Below are 14,849 nucleotides of genomic sequence, written 5' to 3' on the forward strand. Positions count from 1 at the left end.
GGACTCTAGCTTATTTTAAGGCAAAGAAGGTTCTTTCTGGTTTTCTCTCTACATTAAGAGGTAGAGCTGGATTATTAAGCACCCTTAAACGTATCATTGATACTTCTCATATATGGCATAGAACAGGAGTTGAGGTGGGAAAAAGGTTGAATGCTCTCCCTCCTATTGGTTCTCTAATCTTTGTCATTCCCCTGTTTTTCTTCCAGTCTGTTGCCCATACCTCCATCCTTTAATCTACCCATCTCTTATGTCTTTCCATTTTCCTTCTAGATGTTTCTCTTTTCCTTTATCACCATTTCTATCCCTCTTCTCTATTTTGTGACACTACTTCTCCCCCTCCACCTTCCTCTCTTTCCCATTGCTGCCTTCCCCTTCTTTCCCTTCTCTCCATTTAGTTTGCTCTCCCCTTCCCCATCTCTTTTATCCCCATCCACGCCATCTCTCTCGTCTCACCATTTCCCCTCTCTCTGCTGTTGTTTGGCAGTATAGGGGCACAGGTAGAATGTGTGCTCTCAGTCTCCAAAAGTTCTCTCTTTTTCATACATTTCTGTTTTGATAGGAAGTGCACGCTAGTCGGAACGTAGGAACTGTTTGAGGAACCTGGAGCCCACATGCTCACCGAGTCCCTTACGTACTTGGAAACATCTAGGTTTTGCTCACCGTAAGAATAGTAGGAATGGGAATTTGGGGAGAGGGAGGAGACAGTAAGGAAAATTACTCAGGATTTTGAGATGACGTTGCTAGAATTTGCCAAGAAGGCACTAATCTTAGTGTCCTACCTACAGGAAAGGTGTATCAGAAGGGCCTGTGCCAAGGGTATTAGGCTCACAAGGCAAAACCTTCAACCTTGCAACCTCCCATCTGCTCACCTGCCTATTGGAAACTCTAGCGCAGCATTCCCTTCTCTTGCCCTGCTCATCATCCACTTCTCTTTTTCCTCTCACCCCCTGCCAAGTCCTGAATCCCCCTCCCTTCGCCCCCTGTCCATGGTGCTCAGCATCCATTCTCTCCTTTTCTTTCTCTTTCTCTCCTTTACTCCCATCATCATGTCAGTCTCTTTGCCCCCTTTATTTAGTGCCCATCCCTCTCTTTACCTCCTACCTGCCCAGTATCTTCTCCCTCTCTCTTTCTTCACCCTACCCTCATCTGCACAGCAGCCTCTCTTTCTCCATCCGCCCAGAACCCCCTCTCCACAACTGGCTCGTCAATCCAGCTTCCTCTCTCTCTCTCTCTCTCCACCTCTACATCTACCCAGCATCCATTCCCTTCTCTCTTGTGGTGCCATGCCTTAACAGTGGGTAGGCAGCACCTGGAAGTTTCTGAGGTTTTTGATACATCCCCCCCCCCCCACCCCCCAAAAAAAACAAAAACAAAAATGTTGGCCCTAGACAACCATGTAGTTCACCTAATGGAAGAATTGGCTCTGTGTTTCAACTCATTGACACGCTTGCCAGAGAATTCCAAGTAAGGCCCTACTTTTCCTCCTAGATTTTTCTCTCTCCATCCCCACGTGTCCTTCCTATCAGCATCTCCCCTTTCCTTCCACAGCTTCTCTCATGTACCTGAGGTCTGCTTGTGCTCCCCTTTCTGCCTTCTTTGTGCATGGTCCCAGCTTTTCTCCTCACAATGGTGCAGGCTGTGACTCCTCTTCTCTACAGTCTACCGCTCCTCTATAACCCCCTTTCCTCTCCTGTGTCCAGCCCCTGCCTTCCTTTTGCTGTTTTTTTCTCCAGCTAACTTACAAAGAATATTCAGCAGCATAGCTAGTTAGCCGGAGAAGTCTTTTTTGGCAACTTTAGACCTGCTACTTAATCAGATAAGTCTGAATAATGGCACTTATCTGGTTAAGTTAACAGGACAAGTAGCTCCTCCCCAAGCCTCCCACATCCTGCCCACCACTTATCCAGTTAAACCATTTAACTGGAAAATAACTTAGCCAGTTAGATGGCAACCACTGATCGCAGCCAGATATTCAGCTGCCTCCACTTAGCAAAATAAGTAGCGATGAATATCAATCTCTCCAAGCTCATTAACACTTTTATTTCTATAAAGAAAAGGCTTTTACTAACGTGGGCTCCAGAATCATCCTTTGTTTTGTCAGTGAATTTTGCATGGTCCCTACAGGCCAGCTTCATGAATGCAGTGACTTAGTGTATTTTTGTCCTGGAAGCAACTTTGCTTATATTTCCTGTTAAAAATAAAATCCTTGTTGTACAATATAAATGTCATTCTCATTCTACTGGCTTCAGAGGGATTTAAATTCACAACATGGCATGATTACATTTGTGCATCAGCGTGCTCCATGCTGTTTCAAAACTGTGCCTGTGTGCACTTACAAAATAATAAAGCAGGGTAAACTCTTTAAATAAAACCTGCCTCTGGAGAACATTTGTCTTGGCCTCCATTCCAGGACTTTTAAACAAAACTATTTACCAAACCTACATGCTGTTGGACTGCTAATACAGCAAATTCATAACACTACTTTATGTTTGCAGCCGCAGCAGACAGCCTGAATGTTAAAAATCTCAGAATTGGGCCGAAATAATATTTTAAGCAACTAGTTTAATTACCTTAGATTTTCATCTACTGATGTTTCCCAACTCAGAATACTAAAATGGTATCAATATTCAAAAGATTTATGCACTTAACATCGGCTTTGCACCACATAAATCTAACTATTTTAAAATTCCTCCCAGTCCAGTTAAATACTGTCCATAAAAATTCACTATGTGCTAAGGATGTTCACAGAAAAATGTTTTACTAAATTTCATCTTGTTTTCTTGGGGAAGAGGGATTATTCCAGCTGAATTTTGTTTTCTTGGGGGTCAGTTTTTCATTTTTGGGGGGTTTTATTCATTCTGGAAAAATAGTGCCTATTATTTACAAATAACATACATTCTTCAGAAATAGTGTGCACTATTTCCCAAAATGCCAAAGCAGAATTTTCAAACTTATGGCCTATTTATTAAGCCACATTAAAACAGCAATTTAATATAACATTGTAACTTGAGTTATTTACCACCAGATTTATTCTTCTGTAAATTGTACTCCAGGTTAGTAAATTCCACGTTCATGCCAAGAACACACTACCATGGCCAGAAAAGTATGCACGGTACCAGCCATAACAAAGCATGTTCCTAACCCCTCCAGGCCATAATCGTAAAGGGGCAACAAGCTTCAAGTAACTTTCCTGCCCCTCTACAGAGGAGAATATGCAGCTGAATGTCCCCACCCAGAATAAAAACAGAATCCCTATTCAGCCTCACCTTGCATTTTACATCACTCTCTCTCTGCCCAGCTTACTTCTCCATCCCCCCATCCAATACATAAAAAATGCCCGTCTCCCGCCTGGGTGCCCCTTCTTACCAACAGGCGACCTAGGTTCTAATGGAACATCAGCAATCCCCATTTGTTCCTGCCCTGCCAGCACCATGATTGCCAGGTGACCCCAGGCTTTCCTTTGCTCCTTGCATGCAGGGGAAATACTGGGGGAGGGGACTTGGAGGGCCAGCATGAGGGGATAATTTCTGACATATCAGACGGGGAGCAGATTTGTGAACTACAGTAGGGCTTGCTTGGAAGGGCAGAGGATGATTTACCAAAAAAAGAGGGGCCAACAGAGGATTCTGTTTTGGGGTGGACCATATGTCTGTGGTGTTTCCATCTCTGGGGAAGGGACAAGCCACTCAGGGTTTTTTTTTCTTTTCATGGATTAAGGGAGGCAGGGTCCCAAGAGCATCAGCAGTTGTGTTAGCTTGCTGATACTCTTCGGGGGGGGGGGGAGAGGGAGAAGTCATCCTCCTGCGGTATAGTTAACTTTTCTAGGATTAACGCAGATCATTAGGTTTACTGCGGTCCACTTTTAATATTAATGAGCTGATTTGCATGCAAGCAACTCCTTAATAATATTTTCCTCATATTGAGCCGGATCTTTTTGGGCTCTATTGGTATTGTAAGCGTTGCCAATACCACAGGTTAATGTAGTTCTAGTGCATATTAAATACCAAATTCTAGGGATGTGAATCATTTTTTGACGATTTAAAACAATCGTCAGCTATATTTTAAATCGTCAAAAATCATTAGAGCCGCGATACAATAGCAATTCCCCTGATTTATCGTCAAAAAATCGTAAATCGGGGGAGGGGGGAGGGCGGGAAAACCGGCACACCAAAACAACCCTAAAACCCTCTCGACCCATTAAAATAAATCCTCCACCCTCCCGAACCCCCCAAAATGTTTTAAATTACCTGGGGTCCAGGGGGGGTGTCCCGGCACGATCTCCTGCTCTCTGGCCACGGCTGCGTTATTGGAAATGGCGCCGGTGGCCATTTGCCCTTATCATATGACAGGGCAAAGGTAGCGCCGGCGCCATTTTGGTTCCTGGCTTCTGACGTCACGCGTGCAGGAGATCGCTCCCGGACCCCCGCTGGACCCCCAGGGACTTTTGGCCAGCTTGGGGGGGCCTCCAGACCCCCACAAGACTTGCCAAAAGTCCAGCGGGGGTCCGGGAGCGACCTCCTGCACACGGGCCGTATTGCCAATATTCAAAATGGCGCCGGCGCTACCTTTGCCCTCACTATGTCATACGGGCCGATGTTGCCCGTATGACATAGTTAGGGCAAAGGTAGCGCCGGCGCCATTTTGAATATTGGCAATATGGCCCGCGTGCAGGAGGTCGCTCCCGGAACCCAGCTGGACTTTTGGCAAGTCTTGTGGGGTCAGGAGGCCCCCCCAAGCTGGTCAAAAGTCCCTGGGGGTCCAGCGGTGGTCCAGGAGCGATCTCCTGCAAGCGTGACGTCGGAAGCCAGGAACCAAAATGGCGCCGGCGCTACCTTTGCCCTGTCATATGATAAGGGCAAAGGGCCACTGCCGCCATTTCCAATAACGCAGCCGTGGCCAGAGAGCAGGAGATTGTGCCGGGACACCCCCACTGGACCCCAGGTAATTTAAAACATTTTGGGGGGTTCGGGAGGGTGGGGGATTTATTTTAAAGGGTGGGTGGGTTTTAGGGTTGTTTTGTGTGCCGGTTTTCCCGCCCTCCCCCCTCCCCTGATAAAACGATTTTTTAACCCAAAAAACTAAGACGATCAGATTTCCCCCCCCCCCTCAGCCAAAATCGATCGTTAATAGGGATGTGAATCGTTTTCCATATCGTCTTAACGATAGAAATCGTGTGGCAGGGCAAGAAAATCGTCTTAGGCATGATTTTTTAGTTAAAAAATCGTTAAAAAATCGTTTTTTCCGATTAGTGCGCACTAACTCGAGTTAGTGCGCACTAACTGGGAGTTAGTGCGCACTAACTGAAAATGATACAATTTGACACTTTTCAGGTCAGTTAAGGTCAGTTTAGGAATGAATATGTATTCCTATTGGCTGCCCTCTTATTTATTCATGTTACCAAGTTTCCTACTGACAGTATATGGGGGATGGGAAATGGAAACAGTTGGTAGCTTGACAAAACAAGTAATGTGATCAGTCAATGTGACTAGAACTTGTGCCCTAACCCTGATACCAGGGGTATTGTGATCTTCCTGCACACAGTGCCCTATCCCTATTAATACCAGGAGTGTTGTGATCTTCCTGCACACAGTGCCCTATCCCTAATACCAGGGGTGTTGTGATCTTCCTGCACACAGTGCCCTATTCCTGATACTGGGGGTGTTGTGATCTTCCTGCACACAGTGCCCTATTCCTGATACCGGGGGTGTTGTGATCTTCTTGCACACATCCCGGTATCAGGGATAGGGCACTGCATGCAGGAAGATCACAACACTCCTGGTATTAATAGGGATAGGGCACTGCATGCAGGAAGATCACAACACTCCTGGTATTAATAGGGATAGGGTACTGCATGCAGGAAGATCACAACACCCCTGGTATCAGGGATAGGGCACTGTGTGCAGGAAGATCACAATACCCCGGAGGAGTGAGGGTCAGGCAGCTCCCCCCTGTCTGTGAAGCCAGCCTCTCACTAGTAATGCAGGGAGGGAGCTGTCTCAGACTTCACCATCCTCCCCCCCCCCCCTCACCCACACACCATTCACTAGCTGGGACATGGGGGAAGTCAGGAGTGAGGGTCAGGCAGCTCCCCCCTGTCTGTGAAGCCAGCCTCTCACTAGTAATGCAGGGAGGGAGCTGTCTCAGACTGGTATCAGGGTTAGGGCACTGTGTGCAGGAAGATCACAACACTCCTGGTATTAATAGGGATAGGGCACTGTAAGAGATGACTGTAGTAGATTGAATAAAGATCTGATGTTTCTGCTCTCCTCACACCAAACAAAAACAACACACAAGCAGAGAAGCCCTTCTTACAAAGCTGAGCTAGTGAGTTAAGTAGGAGGAAAGTAAACATACTGGTGCCAGTGTGGCTACTTAAAAAATACACTTACCAACAATCAATTACATATATTTGAACTGTGTACAGTTCCAGCCAGGACCACCTTTCTAAAATGCACAGTGATTGGCAAATTCAACATGCACTAGCATTTCAGGTGCCTGCTAACAAAAATAATAAACAAACAAGTTCTAGTCACGTGAGTGCTGATCATTACATTACTTTTTTTGTCAAGCTTCCAACTGTTTCCATTTCACATCCCCCCAACCATATTGGTAACATCAATAGATAAGAGCACAGCCAGCCAATAGGAATACATACATACATATTCATTCCTAAGTGACCTTTACTGACCTGGGAAGTGTGAACACTTTGTTTCATTTTCTGTTGGTGTTCGTTAGTTTCCAGTTCCATTTCCCATCCCCCCAACCATCACCTCAGTGGTAACCTTGGTAACATCAATAGATAAGAGGGCAGCCAGCCAATAGGAACACATATTCATTCCTAACTGACCTTCAGTGACCTGGAAAGTGTTTATTTGTATCATTTTCAGTTAGTGCGCACTAAATTGAGTTAGTGCGCACTAACGGGGAGTTAGTGCGCACTAACTCGAGTTAGTGCGCACTAACACGATTTAACGATTTTTAACGATAAATCGTTAGAATTTCTATTGTATCGTGTTCTATAACGATTTAAGACGATATAAACATTATCGGACGATAATTTTAATCGTTGAAAAACGATTCACATCCCTAATCGTTAAGACGATCAATCACACGCTTCACATCCCTACCAAATTCATTTGTTTAACACATGTTATTGCAGCTTAGTAAATTGGTGCCTTAGCTGGTTTGCATGATATTGAACACAAGTCAGCTAAATTTGTCCATGTAATTTAATTACAGCTACACAAATGACTGGCCTATATCTAACTGCTCAAGTTTTGTATAGTTAAACTTAACTAGATATTCAGCTATGACTTTAGCCAGCTTAATATCAAAACAAAGTTAATTATATTAAATTAACTGATATGCGATGTTCTGAAAAGCTATACCAATGCTTTCAGTTATCTCTAGACAGGAAATAACATATCAGTGTGAACTTTTCATATTCATTAAATCTGTAACCTAGATCCATTATTAGAAAACTATATCTAGTATTCAATCCAGTTATAAAATTCCTTTGTTATTATTAGCTTTCATCAATCAAATTTGAATCTGAAGTTTTCTGCCATACACTGGTTCCACTCTTGTTGATGGTCTGTAATTATGATGGTTGTAAATTATTTTATATTTGTATCAAAACTCATATTTCCTCTAGATATAGCTCCCATATTACTTGTAATTGACTCACACCACATTTATAAAGTAATTCCAATGCATAATTTCACAACAACCTTCCACCTAATATTTTTCCCTTGATCCCCCTACCAACCTTCAACTTCCCATTACAAATTCTAATTATATATCACTAATAGAAAGGCTCTTTAAATAAGAGCCCTATTCAGAAGGCGAAAACATATCTTGCCTGCTCAGAGGGAATTTATGTCAGAAAAGGCAGAACTGGACTATCAGATAAGTCAATTAAACGTTTTCCAGCATTATTGTGGGTTCTGAAATGGACCAAAATATTTTATGATCCAAGGTATCAAAAGAATAATGTGTGTAGATAAATAATAGATGTCCACAGGGAAACAACTAAAACATTGTCAAATAATAATGTAGTTTTATTCCAGAGCTTCAAGAGTACAGTTTGAAAAACTATTCATATAAGCCATGAGTCCCCCAACTCGGTCCTGTGTTTTGCCCGAAGGCTGTGATGGGAGGGACTGAAGGGCAAACAGCTCTAAACTACAATATAAAGAGAAAGTGTACATGAAAATTAGGGAACACTAGCATTAATAGGGAAAGCAAGTTAAACCGTGACATATACCTTCAATAAATCATTCAGATAACTTGACAGAAGCTCTTATGATATTAGCAGTGAAGGAGTTTAAGGGCTGAAAAATGTGACAAACTATGCGACCAATCAGAAAAGTGGGGGAAAAGGCACCAATCATAAAACTGTGCAAAAGCAGCTGATCAATATGGGCCAAGTGATGGTGACCAATCGCACATTGTAGTTACAGCCACATAAAAAAATACCATAATACCGTATTTATTTATTTTAAAATATTTATTGTCCACCCTTCCTACGTTCAGGGCAGGGTACAAGAAAACACACATTATAAAATTACATAAAATTACATAAGAATCAATCAACAATGACAAAAATCAAACAAAATCACAGACATTAACAGTGCTGATAAACCTAAATATTGTCAATAAATGTTATGCGCCAAACTGACTTTATAATGCTCAAATGGAAAATGCCTTTTGAAATAAATGGGTTTTAAGAGCTTTCCTGAAAAACTTTGGTTCTGCTAGTATTCTTATCTCTTTTGGGATGGAGTTCCATAAAAAAGGGTTGGCAATTGAGAAAGCATGTTCCATAGTCTGTTCAAGATGGAAGGTCCAAGGAGAGGGAGTATCTAGAAGGCACTGAGTGGAAGAGCGTAAAGCTCTGGACAGAATATGAATTTTTAGTGTTGCTGCAATCCACGGTGAAGGAATATTATGAATGAGGGTATGAATAGTAACTGTGAGCTTATATTCTAACCAAAATGAAACTGGGAGCCAATGTAACATTTGCAAACCTCAGCAGCAGAATGCCGAGATTTTGAACTGTTTTGGATATGGGCATATTTTGATTTTTTAAGTCAATTTTTTCAGGAACATAAAAAAAAGGAACTGAGATAGGATCAGAATTTCGGTTTTCAGGATGTTTAAGGCAAGTTTGTTTTGAAAAAAAAAAACAGTCATGAATGGTTGTAAGACAGGATAAGATGAATTGCACTGTAAATGCCAAGTATCTTTGAGGGGGAAAAAATTGTATGTCATCCGCCTACAATTTATAGTGTACCTCAAGGCTGGCAAGCAGCCGACATAAAGGAGTCATATGCTGAAAAGGGCTGGTGATAATGCCAAGCCTTGGGGTACACCAGAGGGAGCCAAGTTAAATTTCCAACCCAGTTTTTACTTGTTGAGATGACATGTTAAGTATGACGTATACCGTGAAATCACAGAACTAGCCATGCTGAGAGAGCGCATCCTGAAGAGAAGGATACAATGATCGATGGTGACAAAGGCAGATGAAATATCTAGGAGAATGAGTGCAAAAGAAATTCCACAATCAAAACTCCATCAAATGGTGTCAAAACTAGAGAGAAGGAGTATTTCAGTATTGTGAATTGCTGGAACCCAAACTGGTATTGATCCAGAGAGGGGTTGGAATTGAGAAAAGTGGTAAATTGTTGGAGTACTGCTTTCTCTACTCTTTTGACCAAACATAATAGGGATGAGATGGGACAATAATTTTAAAGTAATGTCGGGTCAGCAGAAACCTTTTTCAAGATTGGGCACACCAATGCTCTTTTCAGTGAGTCAGGAAGAGAACCTGCATTCAGTTATGTATTTACAAATTTTGAGATGAAACTGGCTGATTCAACTTTGTTAAGTATTAACAGAGCTGCAGCGCATGGATTAAGAGAGCTAGTGGACAAATTCATTCTATTAATGATGGAAATAATATCAGCCTCAGACACAGTCTCAAAACATTGTCATGTCGCTACCATCAATTACAGAATTAGCAGAAGTTTGAAATGTTTGATAGTAATCACTTTTTCATTACAGTAAATTGAAAAAGTGTCTGCTAGACTCTGTCTACGAGTCGAAGGGGGAGTATTAGAGGGAGCTGAGATTGGGATGATAATCTGCTTGACAGAGTGATAAAGGTCTCTTGGATTATTAAAAGACATTGATAATTTGGAATAAATACATGCTTTTTTAGCAGTAGTGATAGCATCTTGATAACTGGAAAAAGAAAATCAGTAAGTGGATAAGTTTAATGGGGTGGGATATTGACGCCATCTCCTTTCAGACCTTCTCACATCTCTTTTTTCTGTTCTAACAAACTATTAAACCATGGGGCAATGCTAGCTCTCTTAATCCCAGATGAAGACCTTCCTTGGTGCTAAACTGTCAGGACAGTGTTCAATGAGTTTTCCCATAGGTCAGCAACTCATCAGGTGAATTACTATTTGCGGATTCCAGCATTAGTATGAATTTGGAATATAGTACATCTGGGTTTATAAAGCCTTGTTTCAGGGAAGTAAATCATGACAGCAAAGGCAGAGAATTTTGAGAAACAGGGGTTAGTGAGAAAGAGATTAGGAGATGGTTGCTCCATGGAATTTCTCTAGAAGAGAAACCTGCATTACAACTGGAAAATGCAGAATTATTTACAAATACCAAATCAAGCGAATGTCCAGCTTTTAGGTGGGGACAGAGATGATCTGCTGCCATCCACATGCTAATAATGTATCTAGTAGAATAAAAGCAGCATGAGACAAATTTGGAGCGTCAACAGGAATGTTGAAATCTCCTAAAATAACCATCTTAGATAAATCAAAATTAGCATTCAACAGAATCTCTATCAGAGGAGAAGAATTATGGGATAGTAAACCAGGTGAGCAATAAGTGAGATACATATTCAATCCATTTGAATTCAAACAGAGAATCCCAAATGGGAGTGGAGTAGAGATATCAACATTGGTGAAATTCAAATGGTTCTTAAAAAAGATTGTGAAACCAACCCCCTTATTACCCATCTGGGATTGATATGCATATGAAAAATTTAGTGCACAGCAATGAATCAGTGTAGAATATCATAATCTTTTAACCATGTCTCTGTGAGACAGAAATAATCAGGTGAAGCAGAACTCAGTAAATCATGAATGACTGTGGATTTTAGGGATGTGCAGAGGGACGGCATACGTTGCATTCTGTATTCGTATTCATCGGTGAGCAGATATGTTGCATTCGGCAAGGAGGGCCCCCAATACGTTCATGTGTTCATTCTTATTCGTTTCCTGGCTAAAATTTAATTAACTACAACCCCCCACCCTCCTGACCCCCCCAAGACTTACCAAAACTCCCTGGTGGTCCAGCGGGGGGTCCAGCGGAGGGTCCAGAAGCCATCTCCTGCACTCACGCCATTAGTTGCCAGTATTCAAAATGGCACCAATAGCTTTGACCTTATTATGTCACAGGGGCTAATGGTGCCATTCGTCAGCCCCTGTGACAGAGTGAGGGCAAAGGCTCTTGGCGCCATTTTGATTACTGGCAGCCAATGGCCCGAGTGCAGGAGATCGCTCCAGGACACCCACTGGACCACCAGAGACTTTTGGCAAGTCTTGGGGGACCCTCCTGACCCCCACAAGACTTGCCTGTGCTCCAGTGTCTGTGGGTGGGGCTTATCATCAGGGTGTGGGGATTCACTGAGGCAAGGCTGGAATGGTAAATAGCAGCAATAGATGGTGTCCTGCCAATGCAGGGGGCAGGAGAGACTCAGTGAAAGAGACAGCAGCTCAGAAGAGAGTTCCTCTGGTGTCCACACCCCAGAATTAAAATCCATCACTGCTAGTAATGTCAGTCTGTGGGCGGGGCTTATCATTGGATGTGGACATTCACTGAGGCATGGCTGAAATGGTGAACAGCAGTAGTAGATAGTGTCCTGCCAATGCATGGGTCAGGAAAGGCTCAGTGAAAAAGACAGCAGTGCAGATGAGAGTTCCTCCGGCATATGCACTCCAGAAATGAGAAATGAGCTACGAGCTACATTGGGAGGCATCAGAGAGATGTCACAGGAAGACAGACCACTCAGTTTAAACCATTAGGAAATAGGGAGTGAAGTGTGTGGATCCAGCATTGTTCTCTACTTATGAGAAGTTCAGAAAAATTCTCTCCTCACGGAGGGGGACTGTTCATGTCAATTACAAAACATTTCAAATCAGTGAGAGAATGAGAGACATCGGCCCAGTGTGCCACTAAAGGGGCTTTGGCATGGGTAATAAGCAAACAAGATAGATGTTCAAAAATCTGAGTCTTCAAAAGGTGAATGGTCTTCTCGATGTACAGTAATGGACAGGGACATATTACGTGCACTACTCTGCTTGAGGCACAAAATGAAGTGTGTTTTTCAGCATTTAAACTCCCTCACTGCTAATAAAGATAAGAGCTTCTATTATCTGAATAATTTATTAAAGGTATGTGTCACGGTTTAACTTGCTTTCCCTATTATTTCTGGTGCTCCCTTATTTTCATATAGACTTATTGTAATTTTCTGTTTATATTGTAGTTTTGAGCTGCTTGCCCTTCAGTCCCTCCCGTCGCAGCCTTCGGGTGAAACACGGGACCATATTGGGGGACTCATGGCTTATATGAAATGTTTTTCAAAATGCACTCTTGAAGCTCTGGAATAAAACTACATTATTAATAGATGATTTTTCAGTTGTTTCCCTGTGGATACCTATGATTTATCTAAACACTTTATTCTACTGATACCTTGAGTCAGATGGCATGCATGTTCCTCAACGCTACATTTATTTTGCCAAAATATTTTATCCCAAATTGAAGACTCCCATTTGAAAATAAAGTGGTAAACTTCACTCATCACTAGTTTGGAATATTTTGTCACATCGCTAGTTTGGAATTTTTATTTTATAATATTTATTCTTTTGATTAATTTTTAAACCCAGTTACCTACAGTGCATGCATCTGCAGCCACACAGAACCCAGAGGGAAACTCTATGTGGCTATTCCATGCTTGCCAACATTGAAATTTCTTAAATGGGAGACCTGAGGGTGACTGGAAGATTTCTTAAAGCATTGGGGGGACAATTTTCAAATTGTTCCAGTACTTGTAAATTATGTAGGTGGTTTTAACGTGTAATTTACACAGATGTTCAAAGAGAAATTACCTGCATTGTTTATTTGTGAAAATCAACAAGTACAAATTCTGTACATTAGAAGCCTCCATATACTTTCTACCTGCTAATTTTGTAAGCAATAGAGGGGTCCATAATAGTACATATACATGTGCAAATCGATTGTACACGTGCTATTTGAATCTCCCACAGGAGAGGCTCTTTTTCCTGCTGCTAAAATTAGATGCATGCACTCTTGGACACACTGGAGCACAGCAATTTTAAGTCGGGTGAATACCTTTGGAAATTGCACTCCCAAGTACTCTACATTGCCCCTTCCTCTTCCCACTAAAAGAAAAACCAAAGGGACACAGGGAGCTGAAAAGAAGGATTGCAAGATTTTTGGTTCTTTTAGATGCTGACACTGGGTTCGTGTTCGTGTTTGTGGTTTGTTTGAAAAGAAGTCCATCGTATTGAGCAGTGCAGCAAGTGGGAAGTTAACTGAGCAAAGTTACATGGGGATATTAATGGGTGCCCGAGTAGTACTGAATATTAGTACTACCTGGGTAAAAGTTCATCACGCCTCCGGAATGCTCCCTGCCCTGCCTCTTTTTTTATCCAAGTACATTTTACCCGGGTAATGACTTACCCAGGTAAAATCTATCCATAAAATTCTGGGTTTGTCAGATTTGTTTGTTTGTTTGTTTGTTTGTTTATTTATTTATTTATTTATTTTATTTTGACATTTTAAGTTATCCAGACAAAACCTTTTTAATATCAATCTCAAAGTGCATCAGTGACCATGATACACAAAAAGTCATTTCCACAGCATTCCAAGGCAATATCCCCACAGGCTTCAGTGGAAATATTGCTTCAGAATGATTGAAGCAAACTACTCCCTACATCAACATTTTTTTAATGTAGTGTCTTAACAAGCATGAACAATAGGAAAGATAAATCAATAATCACCCAAGAAAAAAATACACAATCTTGATATTAACGTTAGAGCTTAAAACAGGGAGGAGCAATAAGCCATAAATTTAAAAAAAATAGTTTCTCATTAAAAATAAATGATAAAGGTGACTGCTAATTTCACTGTCCCATATTGATTTAATAAGAAAACAAGATCAAAGACAAAGTCTCAAAACCAACTGCTTGATATTTCTGAAAAAAAACTAGAGAGATTTTCAGAATCCCAAAAGAAATGAACATTTCCTTGAATTTAATCTGAAACCTAATTCAGCCCCCAGACTCAGTACTTTTCATCTAAGAAACCAGGCATCCATGTTTGCTGAGTAGTACAGGTCTGAATAAAGTCTGCTTAACATTTCTATAGTGCTACTTGACGTATGAGCATTGTACAAACAACACATAAGAGACACTCTCTGCTCTAAAGAGTTTACAGTCTAATCAAGACAAACATACAGGGCAAAAGAGAATTGGGGAAACCTCATATAATAAGACAATGTTACCTAATGTGGCAGAAAGCAGACATTCAGGCTTAAAAGTAACAGCAGCCTTGAAAAGGTAGGTGTTTAGATGGGATTTAAACAAGGTGAAAGAGGAAGCACGAACAAGTAGTGAATTTGGAGGAAGAGAGAATATGGGCAGTTTCTTCTGCTGTGACTTCAGAAGTGAGTGGTGGAGGCAGGGGAAGGGTAAAGGAAAGTAGTGGGGGAGAGGGAAGAAAAGGTGAACTGGTTGAGAACT

At 41.7% G+C, this 14,849-nt stretch overlaps 1 protein-coding gene across 1 annotated transcript in view; it reads left to right on the forward strand.

Moving 5' to 3' along the window:
* Positions 1-14,849, forward strand: part of TMEFF2 (transmembrane protein with EGF like and two follistatin like domains 2) — a 718,820-nt gene that overhangs the window by 520,238 nt on the left and 183,733 nt on the right. The gene's annotated exons all lie outside the window — the stretch shown is intronic.

The sequence above is a fragment of the Rhinatrema bivittatum genome, chromosome 6 (assembly GCF_901001135.1).
Source record: "Rhinatrema bivittatum chromosome 6, aRhiBiv1.1, whole genome shotgun sequence".
Lineage (NCBI taxonomy): Eukaryota > Metazoa > Chordata > Amphibia > Gymnophiona > Rhinatrematidae > Rhinatrema > Rhinatrema bivittatum.